Source organism: Triticum aestivum, chromosome 3D, assembly GCF_018294505.1.
Source record: "Triticum aestivum cultivar Chinese Spring chromosome 3D, IWGSC CS RefSeq v2.1, whole genome shotgun sequence".
NCBI lineage: Eukaryota > Viridiplantae > Streptophyta > Magnoliopsida > Poales > Poaceae > Triticum > Triticum aestivum.
The window spans coordinates 64217378-64232218 of NC_057802.1; positions in this window are offsets into that span (position 1 = coordinate 64217378).

Below are 14841 nucleotides of genomic sequence, written 5' to 3' on the forward strand. Positions count from 1 at the left end.
CTGTTCTTGCATTTGTCTCTTACATATTTGTTTGCCTTCTTAATAAAAAAACTTCATATAGATTTCATTTCCTTTCTTTGTTCTGCATTCCCTGCATCAAATTCATTGCAAATCCTTCAGTTAATTCTTTGCAAATCTTTGTGAGATCATTTTTGCCTAGTGAGCTGAAGTGACAAACTGTTGTCTCTGTGTTGAACTCAGACACACTGGATTGCCACTTTCGGTCAAACCGAACCATTTCGGTGCCACCGAAGAAAACAACTCGGTGTTACCGATTTCAATGCTGAGAAGACACTTTGCCATTTGCATCCTGCATATCTGTTCCAGCTCCACTCAATGATTCTTGTCCTCTGCCAGCATCACATTCTATATGCTACTTTGCTCTGTGACTCAAGGACCAAACCTATCTTGACTCACACTCCAGAAGATCCTTCTTGGAAATTGATGTCAAAGGGGGAGAGAGAGATCACATCAAAGCTTACTTACTTTAAAAGGGGGAGAGTACTTCAAAAGGGGAGAAATGCTTAATCCCATCAAACGAAGAGAGAGAGACCCCAGATGCTTGGTATTCAAGAGGAGAGAAGTCACATGTCTTTAAGAGGGGAAAGACATGTTAGTTTGTGTTATGTTTTTGTGCTCTGATCTGTTTTGCTCTGATTTTTTGTTCCCTATATTCTCCCATTACCCAATATAAGATTCAGGGGGAGAAAGACATCCTAGGGAAGGAAATATTCGAATTCATTGCATATCTTTACCCTTGGGGACATGTCTATATCAAATAGAGTACTTAGTACTCATTCTCTACATGTCATCCCAGTCTTGGTACTCTTGTGGTTTACCGTTTGCTTTGTTTAGTAGATGTCTCTGAGTTATCTAACCTTGTTTACTCAGGTTCATCTCTTCCAAAGCCAGCTCAAGACCACAAGGTAAGTATATGCATTGATATGTCTCCAACGTATCTATAATTTTTGATTGTTCCATGCTATTATATTATCCATCTAGAATGTTTTATATGCATTTATATGCTATTTTATATGATTTTTGGGACTAACCTATTAACCTAGAGCCAAGTGTCAGTTTCTGTTTTTTCCTTGTTTTTGAGTATCGCAGAAAAGGAATACCAAACGAAGTCCAATTGATGTGCCAATTTTTGATATTTTTTATGGACCAAAAGAAGCCCCGGGAGTAAAAGAGTTGGGCCAGAAGAGTCCCGGGCCGTCCAAGAGGGTGGGGGGCGCGCCCTACCCCCCTGGGCGCGTCCCCCTATCTCGTGGACGACTCGGAGACCCCCCTGACGTGAGACCTACGCCAAAAATTCCTATAAATACAGAAACCTCTAGAAAATAACCTAGATCGGGAGTTCCGCCGCCGCAAGCCTCTGTAGCCACCAAAAACCAATCGGGACCCTGTTTCGGCACCCTGCCAGAGGGGGGATCCCTCACCGGTGGCCATCTTCATCATCCCGGCGCTCTCCATGACGAGGAGGGAGTAGTTCACCCTCGGGGCTGAGGGTATTACCAGTAGCGATGTGTTTGATCTCTCTCTCTCTCGTGTTCTTGATTTGGCACGATCTTGATGTACCACGAGCTTTGCTATTGTAGTTGGATCTTATGATGTTTCTCCCCCTCTATCTCTTGTAATGGATTGAGTTTTCCCTTTGAAGTTATCTTATCGGATTGATTCTTTAAGGATTTGAGAACACTTGATGTATGTCTTGCGTGGGATACCGTGGTGACAATGGGGTATTATATTGATTCACTTGATGTATGTTTTGGTGATCAACTTGCGGGTTCCGTGACCTTGGGAATCTATGCAGAGGGGTTGGCACACGTTTTCGTCTTGACTCTCTGGTAGAAACTTTGGGGCACTCTTTGAAGTTCTTTGTGTTGGTTGAATCGATGAATCTGAGATTGTGTGACGCATATCGTATTATCATACCCACGGATACTTGAGGTGACATTGTGTTGGGGAACGTAGTAATTAAAAAAAAAAACCTACGCACACGCAAGATCATGGTGATGCATAGCAACGAGAGGGGAGAGTGTGTCCACATACCCTCGTAGACCGAAAGTGGAAGCGTTAGCACAACGCGGTTGATGTAGTCGTACGTCTTCACGATCTGACCGATCAAGTACCGAACGCACGGCACCTCCGAGTTCTGCACACGTTCAACTCGATGACGTCCCTCGAAATCTGATCCAGCCGAGCTTTGATGGAGAGTTCCGTCAGCACGACGGCGTGGTGACGATGATGATGTTCTACCGACGCAGGGCTTCGCCTAAGCACCGCTACGATATTATCGAGGTGGACTATGGTGGAGAGGGGCACCGCACACGGCTAAAAGATCAAAGAGATCAATTGTTGTGTCTATGGGGTGCCCCTGCCCCCGTATATAAAGGAGCAAGGGGGAAGGTACGGCCGACCAGGAGGAGGCGCGCCAGGAGGAGTCCTACTCCCACCGGGAGTAGGACTCCCTCCCTTCCTTGTTGGATTAGGAGAAGGGGGAAAGGAGGAAGAGGAGAAGAAGGAAAGGGGGGCGCCCCCCCTCCTTGTCCAATTCGGACTAGAGGGGGAGGGGGCGCGCAGCCTGCCCTGTCCGCCCCTCCTCTTCTCCACTAAGGCCCACTATGGCCCATTAAACCCCCGGGGGGTTCCGGTAACCCCTCCGGTACTCCGGCAAAATCCCGATTTCACCCGGAACACTTCCGATATCCAAATATAGGCTTCCAATATATCAATCTTCATGTCTCGACCATTTCGAGACTCCTCGTCATGTCCCTGATCACATCCGGGACTCCGAACAACCTTCGGTACATCAAAACTCATAATATAACTGTCATCGAAACTTTAAGCGTGCGGACCCTACGAGTTCGAGAACTATGTAGACATGACCGAGACACGTCACCAGTCAATAACCAATAGCGGAACCTGGATGCTCATATTGGCTCCCACATATTCTACGAAGATCTTTATCGGTCAAACCGCATAACAACATACGTTGTTCCCTTTGTCATCGGTATGTCACTTGCCCGAGATTCGATCGTCGGTATCTCAATACCTAGTTCAACCTCGTTACCGGCAAGTCTCTTTACTTATTCCGTAATACATCATCCCGCAACTAACTCATTAGTTGCAATGATTGCAAGGCTTAAGTGATGTGCATTACCGAGTGGGCCCAGAGATACCTCTTCGACAATCGGAGTGACAAATCCTAATCTCGAAATACGCCAACCCAATAAGTACCTTCGGAGACACCTGTAGAGCACCTTTATAATCACCCAGTTACGTTCTGACGTTTGGTAGCACACAAAGTGTTCCTCCGGTAAACGGGAGTTGCATAATCTCATAGTCATAGGAACATGTATAAGTCATGATGAAATCAATAGCAGAATACTAAACGATCGTGTGCTAAGCTAACGGAATGGGTCAAGTCAATCACATCATTCTCCTAATGATGTGATCCCGTTAATCAAATGACAACTCATGTCTATGGCTAGGAAACATAACCATCTTTGATCAATGAGCTAGTCAAGTAGAGGCATACTAGTGACACTCTGTTTGTCTATGTATTCACACAAGTATTATGTTTCCGGTTAATACAATTCTAGCATGAATAATAAACATTTATCATGATATAAGGAAATAAATAATAACTTTATTATTGCCTCTAGGGCATATATCCTTCAGTCTCCCACTTGCACTAGAGTCAATAATCTAGATTACACAGTAATGATTCTAACACCCATGGAGCCTTGGTGCTGATCATGTTTTGCTTGTGGAAGAGGCTTAGTCAACGGGTGTGCAACATTCAGATCCGTATGTATCTTGCAAATTTCTATGTCTCCCACCTGGACTAAATCCCGGATGGAATTGAAGTGTCTCTTGATGTGCTTGGTTCTCTTGTGAAATCTGGATTCCTTCGCCAAGGCAATTGCACCAGTATTGTCACAAAAGATTTTCATTGGACCCGATGCACTAGGTATGACACCTAGATCGGATATGAACTCCTTCATCCAGACTCCTTCATTTGTTGCTTCCGAAGCAGCTATGTACTCCGCTTCACATGTAGATCCCGCCACAACGCTTTGTTAAGAACTGCACCAACTGATAGCTCCATCGTTCAATGTAAATATGTATCCAGTTTGCAATTTAGAATCATCTGGATCAGTGTCAAAGCTTGCATCAACGTAACTATTTACGACTAGCTCTTTGTCACCTCCATAAACGAGAAACATATCCTTAGTCCTTTTCAGGTATTTCAGGATGTTCTTGACCGCTGTCCAGTGATCCACTCCTGGATTACTTTGGTACCTCCCTGCCAAACTTATAGCAAGGCACACATCAGGTCTGGTACACAGCATTGCATACATGATAGAGCCTATGGCTAAAGCATAGGGAACATCTTTCATCTTCTCTCTATCTTCTGCAGTGGTCGGGCATTGAGTCTTACTCAACTTCACACCTTGTAACACAGGCAAGAACCCTTTCTTTGCTTGATCCATTTTGAACTTCTTCAAAACTTTGTCAAGGTATGTGCTTGGTGAAAGTCCAATTAAGCGTCTTGATCTATCTCTATAGGTCTTGATGCCCAATATATAAGCAGCTTCTCCGAGGTCCTTCATTGAAAAACTCTTATTCAAGTATCCCTTTATGCTATCCAGAAATTCTATATCATTTCCAATCAACAATATGTCATCCACATATAATATCAGAAATGCTACAGAGCTCCCACTCACTTTCTTGTAAATACAGGCTTCTCCAAAAGTCTATATAAAACCAAATGCTTTGATCACACTATCAAAGCGTTTATTCCAACTCCAAGAGGCTTGCACCAGTCCATAAATGGATCGCTGGAGCTTGCACACTTTGTTAGCTCCCTTTGGATCGACAAAACCTTCCGGCTGCATCATATACAACTCTTCTTCCAGAAATCCATTCAGGAATGCAGTTTTGACATCCATTTGCCAAATTTCATAATCATAAAATGCGGCAATTGCTAACATGATTCGGACAGACTTAAGCATTGCTACGGGTGAGAAAGTCTCATCGTAGTCAATCCCTTGAACTTGTCGAGCTTTATAGACAGTAACATTACCGTCAGCGTCAGTCTTCTTCTTGAAGATCCATTTATTCTCAATGGCTTGCCGATCATCGGGCAAGTCAACCAAAGTCCACACTTTGTTCTCATACATGGATCCCATCTCAGATTTCATGGCCTCAAGCCATTTTGCAGAATCTGGGCTCAGCATCGCTTCTTCATAGTTCGTAGGTTCGTCATGGTCTAGTAACATAACCTCCAGAACAGGATTACCGTACCACTCTGGTGCGGATCTTACTCTGGTTGATATATGAGGTTCAGTAAAAACTTGATCTGAAGTTCCATGATCATCATCATTAACTTCCTCACTAATTGGTATAGACGCCACAGGAACCGGTTTCTGTGATGAACTACTTTCCAATAAGGGAGCAGGTACGGTTACCTCATCAAGTTCTACTTTCATCCCACTCACTTTTTTCGAGAGAAACTCCTTCTCTAGAAAGGATCCATTCTTAGCAACGAATGTCTTGCCTTCGGATCTGTGATAGAAGGTGTACCCAACAGTCTCCTTTGGGTATCCTATGAAGACACATTTCTCCGATTTGGGTTCGAGCTTATCAGGTTGAAGCTTTTTCACATAAGCATCGCAGCCCCAAACTTTAAGAAACGACAACTTTGGTTTCTTGCCAAACCACAGTTCATAAGGCGTCGTCTCAACGGATTTTGATGGTGTCCTATTTAACGTGAATGCGGCCGTCTCTAAAGCATAACCCCAAAACGATAGCGGTAAATCAGTAAGAGACATCATAGCTCGCACCATATCTAGTAAAGTACGATTATGACGTTCGGACACACCATTACGCTGTGGTGTTTCGGGTGGCGTGAGTTGTGAAACTATTCCGCATTGTTTCAAATGTAGACCAAACTCGTAACTCAAATATTCTCCTCCACGATCAGATCGTAGAAACTTTATTTTCTTGTTACGATGATTTTCAACTTCACTCTGAAATTCTTTGAACTTTTCAAATGTTTCAGACTTATGTTTCATTAAGTAGATATACCCATATCTGCTTAAATCATCTGTGAAGGTGAGAAAATAATGATACCCGCCGCGAGCCTCAATATTCATTGGTCCACATACATCAGTATGTATGATCTCCAATAAATCAGTTGCTCGCTCCATAGTTCCGGAGAACGGCGTTTTAGTCATCTTGCCCATGAGGCATGGTTCGCAAGTACCAAGTGATTCATAATCAAGTGATTCCAAAAGTCCATCAGTATGGAGTTTCTTCATGCGCTTTACACCAATATGACCCAAACGGGAGTGCCACAAATAAGTTGCACTATCATTATCAACTCTGCATCTTTTGGCTTCAACATTATGAATATGTGTATCACTACTATCGAGATTCATCAAAAATAGACCACTCTTCAAGGGTGCATGACCATAAAAGATATTACTCATATAAATAGAACAACCATTATTCTCTGATTTAAATGAATAACCGTCTCGCATCAAACAAGATCCAGATATAATGTTCATGCTCAACGCTGGCACCGCATAACAATTATTTAGGTCTAATACTAATCCCGAAGGTAGATGTAGAGGTAGCGTGCCGACGGCGATCACATTGACTTTGAAACCGTTTCCCACGCGGATCGTCACCTCGTCCTTGGCCGGTGTTCGCTTAATCCGTAGTCCCTGTTTTGAGTTGCAAATATTAGCAATAGAACCAGTATCAAATACCCAGGTGCTACTGTGAGCTCTGGTAAGGTACACATCAATAACATGTATATCACATATACCTTTGTTCACCTTGCCATCCTTCTTATCCGCCAAATACTTGGGGCAGTTCCGCTTCCAGTGACCAGTCTGCTTGCAGTAGAAGCACTCAGTCTCAGGCTTAGGTCCACACTTGGGTTTCTTCTCTTGAGCAGCAACTTGCTTGCTGTTCTTCTTGAAGTTCCCCTTCTTCTTCCCTTTGCCCTTTTTCTTGAAACTGGTGGTCTTATTGACCATCAACACTTGATGCTCCTTCTTGATTTCTACCTCCGCATCCTTTAGCATTGCGAAGAGCTCGGGAATCGTCTTATCCATCCCTTGCATGTTATAGTTCATCACGAAGCTTTTGTAGCTTGGTGGCAGTGATTGAAGAATTCTGTCAATGACGCTATCATCCGGAAGATTAACTCCCAGTTGAATCAAGTGATTATTATACCCAGACATTTTGAGTATATGCTCACTGACAGAATTATTCTCCTCCATCTTACAGCTGTTGTACTTATTGGAGACTTCAAATCTCTCAATCCGGGCATTTGCTTGAAATATTAACTTCAACTCCTGGAACATCTCATATGCTCCATGACGTTCAAAACGTCGTTGAAGTCCCGGTTCTAAGCCGTAAAGCATGGCACACTGAACTATCGAGTAGTCATCAGCTTTGCTCTGCCAGACGTTCATAACATCTGGTGTTGCTCCTGCAGGAGGTTTGGCACCTAGCGGTGCTTCCAGGACGTAATTCTTCTATGCAGCAATGAGGATAATCCTCAAGTTAGGGACCCAGTCCGTGTAATTGCTACCATCATCTTTCAACTTTGCTTTCTCAAGGAACGCATTAAAATTCAACGGAACAACAGCACGGGCCATCTATCTACAATCAACATAGACAAGCAAGATACTATCAGGTACTAAGTTCATGATAAATTTAAGTTCAATTAATCATATTACTTAAGAACTCCCACTTAGATAGACATCCCTCTAATCCTCTAAGTGATCACGTGATCCATATCAACTAAACCATAACCAATCATCACGTGAAATGGAGTAGCTTTCAATGGTGAACATCACTATGTTGATCATATCTACTATATGATTCACGCTCGACCTTTCGATCTCAGTGTTCCGAGGCCATATCTGCATATGCTAGGCTCGTCAAGTTTAACCTGAGTATTCCGCGTGTGCAACTGTTTTGCACCCATTGTATTTGAGCGTAGAGCCTATCACACCTGATCATCACGTGGTGTCTCAGCACGAAGAACTTTCGCAACGGTGCATACTCAGGGAGAACACTTATACCTTGATAATTTAGTGAGAGATCATCTTATAATGCTACCGTCAATCAAAGCAAGATAAGATGCATAAAAGATAAACATCGCATGCAATCAATATAAGTGATATGATATGGCCATCATCATCTCGTGCTTGTGATCTCCATCTCCGAAGCACCGTCATGATCACCATCGTCACCGGCGCGACACCTTGATCTCCATCGTAGCATCGTTGTCGTCTCGCCAATCTTATGCTTCTACGACTATCGCTACCGCTTAGTGATAAAGTAAAGCATTACAGGGCGATTGCATTGCATACAATAAAGCGACAACCATATGGCTCCTGCCAGTTGTCGATAACTCGGTTACAAAACATGATCATCTCATACAATAAAATTTAGCATCATGCTTTGACCATATCACATCACAACAAGCCCTGCAAAAACAAGTTAGACGTCCTCTACTTTGTTGTTGCAAGTTTTACGTGGCTGCTACGGGCTGAGCAAGAACCGTTCTTACCTACGCATCAAAACCACAACGATAGTTTGTCAAGTTGGTGTTGTTTTAACCTTCGCAAGGACCGCGCGTAGCCACACTCGGTTCAACTAAAGTTGGAGAAACTGACACCCGCCAGCCACCTGTGTGCAAAGCACGTCGGTAGAACCAGTCTCGCGTAAGCGTACGCGTAATGTCGGTCCGGGCCGCTTCATCCAACAATACCGCCGAACCAAAGTATGACATGCTGGTAAGCAGTATGACTTGTATCGCCCACAACTCACTTGTGTTCTACTCGTGCATATAACATCTACGCATAAAACCAGGCTCGGATGCCATTGTGGGGGAACGTAGTAATTTAAAAAAAATTCCTACGCACACACAAGATCATGGTGATGCATAGCAACGAGAGGGGAGAGTGTGTCCACGTACCCTCGTAGACCGAAAGCGGAAGCGTTAGCACACGCGGTTGATGTAGTCGTACGTCTTCACGATCCGACCGATCAAGTACTGAACGCACGACACCTCCGAGTTCTGCACACGTTCAACTCGATGACGTCCGTCGAACTCCGATCCAGCCGAGCTTTGAGGGAGAGTTCCGTCAGCACGACGGTGTGGTGACGATGATGATGTTCTACCGACGCAGGGCTTCGCCTAAGCACCGCTACGATATTATCGAGGTGGACTATGGTGGAGAGGGGCACCGCACACGGCTAAAAGATCCAAGAGATCAATTATTGTGTCTATGGGGTGCCTCCCTGCCCCCGTATATAAAGGAGCAAGGGGGGAGGTGCGGCCGGCCAGGAGGAGGCGCGCCAGGAGGAGTCCTACTCCCACCGGGAGTAGGACTCCCTCCCTTCCTTGTTGGATTAGGAGAAGGGGGGAAGGAGGAAGAGGAGAAGAAGGAAAGGGGGGCGCCGCCCCCCCTCCTTGTCCAATTCGGACTAGAGGGGGACGGGGCGCGCGGCCTACCCTGGCCGCCCCTCCTCTTCTCCACTAAGGCCCACTATGGCCCATTAAACCCCCGGGGGGTTCCGGTAACCCCTCCGGTACTCCGGAAAAATCCCGATTTCACCCGGAACACTTCCGATATCCAAATATAGGCTTCCAATATATCAATCTTCATGTCTCGCCCATTTCGAGACTCCTCGTCATGTCCCTGATCACATCCGGGACTCCGAACAACCTTCGGGACATCAAAACTCATAATATAACTGTCATCAAAACTTTAAGCGTGCGGACCCTACGGGTTCGAGAACTATGTAGACATGACCGAGACACGTCACCGGTCAATAACCAATAGCGGAACCTGGATGCTCATATTGGCTCCCACATATTCTACGAAGATCTTTATCGGTCAAACCGCATAACAACATACGTTGTTCCCTTTGTCATCGGTATGTCACTTGCCCGAGATTCGATCTTCGGTATCTCAATACCTAGTTCAATCTCGTTACCGGCAAGTCTCTTTACTCGTTCCGTAATACATCATCCCGCAAATAACTCATTAGTTGCAATGATTGCAAGGCTTAAGTGATGTGCATTACCGAGTGGGCCCAGAGATACCTCTCCGACAATCGGAGTGACAAATCCTAATCTCGAAATACGCCAACCCAACAAGTACCTTCGGAGACACCTGTAGAGCACCTTTATAATCACCCGGTTACGTTCTGACGTTTGGTAGCACACAAAGTGTTCCTCCTGTAAACGGGAGTTGCATAATCTCATAGTCATAGGAACATGTATAAGTCATGATGAAAGCAATAGCAGAATACTAAACGGTCGTGTGCTAAGCTAACGGAATGGGTCAAGTCAATCACATCATTCTCGTAATGATGTGATCCCGTTAATCAAATGACAACTCATGTCTATGGCTAGGAAACATAACCATCTTTGATCAATGAGCTAGTCAAGTAGAGGCATACTAGTGACACTCTGTTTGTCTATGTATTCACACAAGTATTATGTTTCCGGTTAATACAATTCTAGCATGAATAATAAACATTTATCATGATATAAGGAAATAAATAATAACTTTATTATTGCCTCTTGGGCATATTTCCTTCACATTGGAGTATCTAGGTGACATTAGGGTTTTGGTTGATTTGTGTCTTAAGGTGTTATTCTTGTACAAAATCTAGGATAGATCGAACGGAAAGAATAGCTTCGTGTTATTTTACTACGGACTCTTGAATAGATCGATCAGAAAGAATAACTTTGAGGTGGTTTCGTACCCTACAATAATCTCTTCGTTTGTTCTCTGCTATTAGTGACTTTGGAGTGACTCTTTGTTGCATGTCGAGGGATAATTATATGATCCAATTATGTTATTATTGTTGAGAGAACTTGCACTAGTGAAAGTATGAACCCTAGGCCTTGTTTCAACGCATTGCAATACCGTTTGTGCTCACTTTTATCATTAGTTACCTTGTTGTTTTTATATTTTCAGATTACAAAAACCTATATCTACCATCCATATTGCACTTGTATCACCATCTCTTCGCCGAACTAGTGCACCTATACAATTTACCATTGTATTGGGTGTGTTGGGGACACAAGAGACTCTTTGTTATTTGGTTGCAGGGTTGCTTGAGAGAGACCATCTTCATCCTACGCCTCCCACGGATTGATAAACCTTAGGTCATCCACTTGAGGGAAATTTGCTACTGTCCTATAAACCTCTGCACTTGGAGGCCCAACAACGTCTACAAGAAGAAGGTTGTGTAGTAGACATCAAGCAATTTCTGGCGCCGTTGCCGGGATGTGAATGATTGATGGTATATCTTTAGATCTTGCAATCGAATCTTTTAGTTTCTTATTTTATCACTATTTTAGTTTATAAAAGAAAACTACAAAAAATGGAATTAAGGGTGCCTCATATGCTTCATCTTTTTAATGTCTTTCGTGAAAATGATGGGAAGGAAAATTGTGCTCAAGTACTAGAAGAAGAATGCATTAGAATGTTTGGCACTAAATATTTGAATGATGAGCATGATTGCAATGTTGTTAGTATGAATTCCTTGAATATCCATGATGCTAATGATATGCAAAGCCACAAGCTTCGGGATGCTATGTTTGATGAAGATGATATTTTTGTCCACCAAGTTTTGATGAGAAAATTTACTATGATGATAGCATACCTCCTATTTATGATATATTTATTTAGAGCTTTGATGTATGTTGTCATCAATTACCAAAAAGGGGGAGATTGAAATCACAAGTGCTCCCTGGGTGATTTTGGTAATTCATGTCAACATATCTCTTGTTGGACTAATACTTTTATCTAATATATTTCAGATGAGTTCAACAGTGGAGTGGCGTGGACAAGAGGATGTGGAACCCCCTTCAAGATGCTAACGATAGGAGATTGGCAAAATCTCTAAAGCTCAAGACTCTACATTTTCATTTTAGTGATCCAAGATCACACTGAGTCCATAGGAAAAGCGAGTACTATTAAAAGGGGATGAGGTGTTGCTTAATGGCTTGCTTGCTCAAAATTCTTAGTGATATGCTCCAAAAGCCCTCAACCACTTTCTCATATCCACATATGTCCCAAACCAAAAGTCAAACTCGGCCCCACCAATTTGATCTATCCGGCGCCACTGAGTTCAGTTGACATAGCCACTGCCAGAGACCCTAGTCACTTCGGTCTCACCGATAGGGGTCTCGGTCTCACCGAGATGGGATTGCAAACTCTCCGTTTCCCTTCGTAACGTTTCGGTCCAACCGAGATGAGCGGTCGGTCCCACCGAGTTCGCAATGCAAACTCTCTGTTTCCCTTTCGTAACATTTCGTTCTCACCGAAATGAGCGATTCGGTCCCACCAAGTTTGCCTGACCAACTCTCTGGTTAGCTTATTACCAAAATTGGTCCCACCGAGTTTTTGTAATCGGTCTCACCAAGACTACGTTATGCCCTAACCCTAATGAAATCGGTCCTACCGAGTTGACATGTCGGTCCCACCGAAAATCCTAACGTTCACATTTTGAACTAAGTCGGTCTGACCGAGTTTATTGATTTGGTCCCACCGAGTTTGGTAAATTGTGTGTAACGGTTAGATTTTGTGTGGAGGCTTTATATACCCCTCCACCCACTCTTCATTCATGGAGAGAGGCATCAGAACATGCCTACACTTCCAGCATTCATTTTCTGAGAGAGAGAACCACCTACTCATGTGTTGAGACCAAGATATTCAATTCCAACCATATGAATCTTGATCTCTGGCCTTCCCCAAGTTGCTTTCCACTCAAATCATCTTTCCACCAAATCCAAATCTGTGAGAGAGTGTTGAGTGTTGGGGAGACTATCATTTGAAGCACAAGAGCAAGGAGTTCATCATCAACACACCATCTATTATCTTTTGGAGAGTGGTGTCTCCTAGATTGGTTAGGTGTCACTTTTGGGAGCCTCCATCAAGATTGTGGAGTTGAACCAAGGAGTTTGTAAGGGCAAGGAGATCGCCTACTTCATGAAGATCTACCCAAGTGAGGCAAGTCCTTCGTGGGCGATGGCCATGGTGGGATAGACAAGGTTGCTTCTTCGTGGACCCTTCGTGGGTGGAGCCCTCCGTGGACTCGCGCAACCATTACCCTTTGTGGGTTGAAGTCTCCATCAATGTGGATGTACGGTAGCACCACCTATCGGAACCACGCCAAAAATCTCCGTGTCTCCAATTGCGTTTGCACACTCCAATCCCATGCCTTTACATTCTTGCAACTTCCGCTGCTCATATACTTTTGCCATGCTTGCTTGAATGTATTGTGAATGTTTAAACTTGTGTTAAAACTCCACCTTAACTTGAAGAAATTAAAAACAACTACATTTCTTTGTTAAGAGTCTATTCACCCCCTCTAGACACCTCTTCTCGATCCTTTCAACGATCTACCCAGTGGTGGAAACACGCCGGAATCCGATTGGCAGTGTTGTCACCTCCCACGTGTCCTAATGGATGGCAGCAGGGACCTCAACATCATCTTCCCCGACACCCTGGCAAAGATGGGGATCTCCCCATCAACCCCCCAGCCGTCACACATCGGTTTCCATGGCTTCGTCCCAGGTCATCTCGTCTGACCCCTCGGGCGGATAGAACTTGAGGTGATCTTCGGGAATGAGGATAACTTTCGGTCGAAAGAGATGTAATTCGAGGTCACCCCAATTCGCAACGGCTACAATGCAATCTTTGGCAGGGCGGCATATGCTTTGTTTATGGCAGTACCATCATACACCTACCTACTATTGAAGATGTCGAGTCCAAACGGCACGATCGCAGCCCACGACAGCCCAGAGAGGGTGCTCGAGGTTGAGGTCACCAACTTGGAGCTCGTCGTGGCTGACCTAGCCTTCACGGAACTTGAACAGATCAAACAATGTGTGGACACCTCGACAACAACCCTTCTGGTCAAACCAAGGCCCGACCCAGTGTTCCATCCAGCAAAAGATGCCAAGAAGTTCCAGGTACACCCAGAGGACACAAAGAAAACGGTGACAATCGAAGGAGACCTATTAGAGGAACAAGAGGCCAAGCTCCTCGCGTTCCTTCAGGCTAATTTGGAACATATTCACGTGGAAACCGACGGACATTCCCGGAGTACCAACCAAAAGGCACAACACAACCTCAACGCTCGCAAAGACGCAAAGCCAGTCAATCAGGCCCTCCACCGTTTAGGAAAGAAGGGAGTATATAGGTGCATCAACGGTCAGAACTTGAGGGATGACAAACCCGACCACCTTGGAGACTCTAGCAATCCGTGAAGCACCTGCATTAGCTCAGGACTTATCATTATTGCATGTGATAATAGCCTCTAATTGCAAGGATGTGGTCACTGATATACAAAAAGGCACCGGCGGCATGTATGCTAGCATAGTCAAAGATATTCTAGTGACGTCAAGGCACTTCACTAGTTGTTCCTTCATTTTTGAAGGACAAGAGACAAATATTGAGGCACAGTCTCACTAAACACATTTTAGGATTTTTGTTAGGACGCCATGTCTGGCTCCTCAATCCTCTAGACCTAAGTTGTATCCCCAATAATGATGTCTATGCTCAGTAAAGAGAAGTGTGTTTAGACTAAAAAAATGTTCTTTTTTTGTTTTCCATATTTTTAGGGTCCTTTTGTTTTCTCTCCGGTTTTCTTATTTCCTCGTCGATTTTATTTGTTGTATTTTGGGTCTCTTTGTTTTTCCTCATTTTACAAGGTTTTTTCTTTGTTTTCTTTTTTTCCTCTATCCTTTCTTTCTCATTTTCTTGTTTCTTCGGTTCT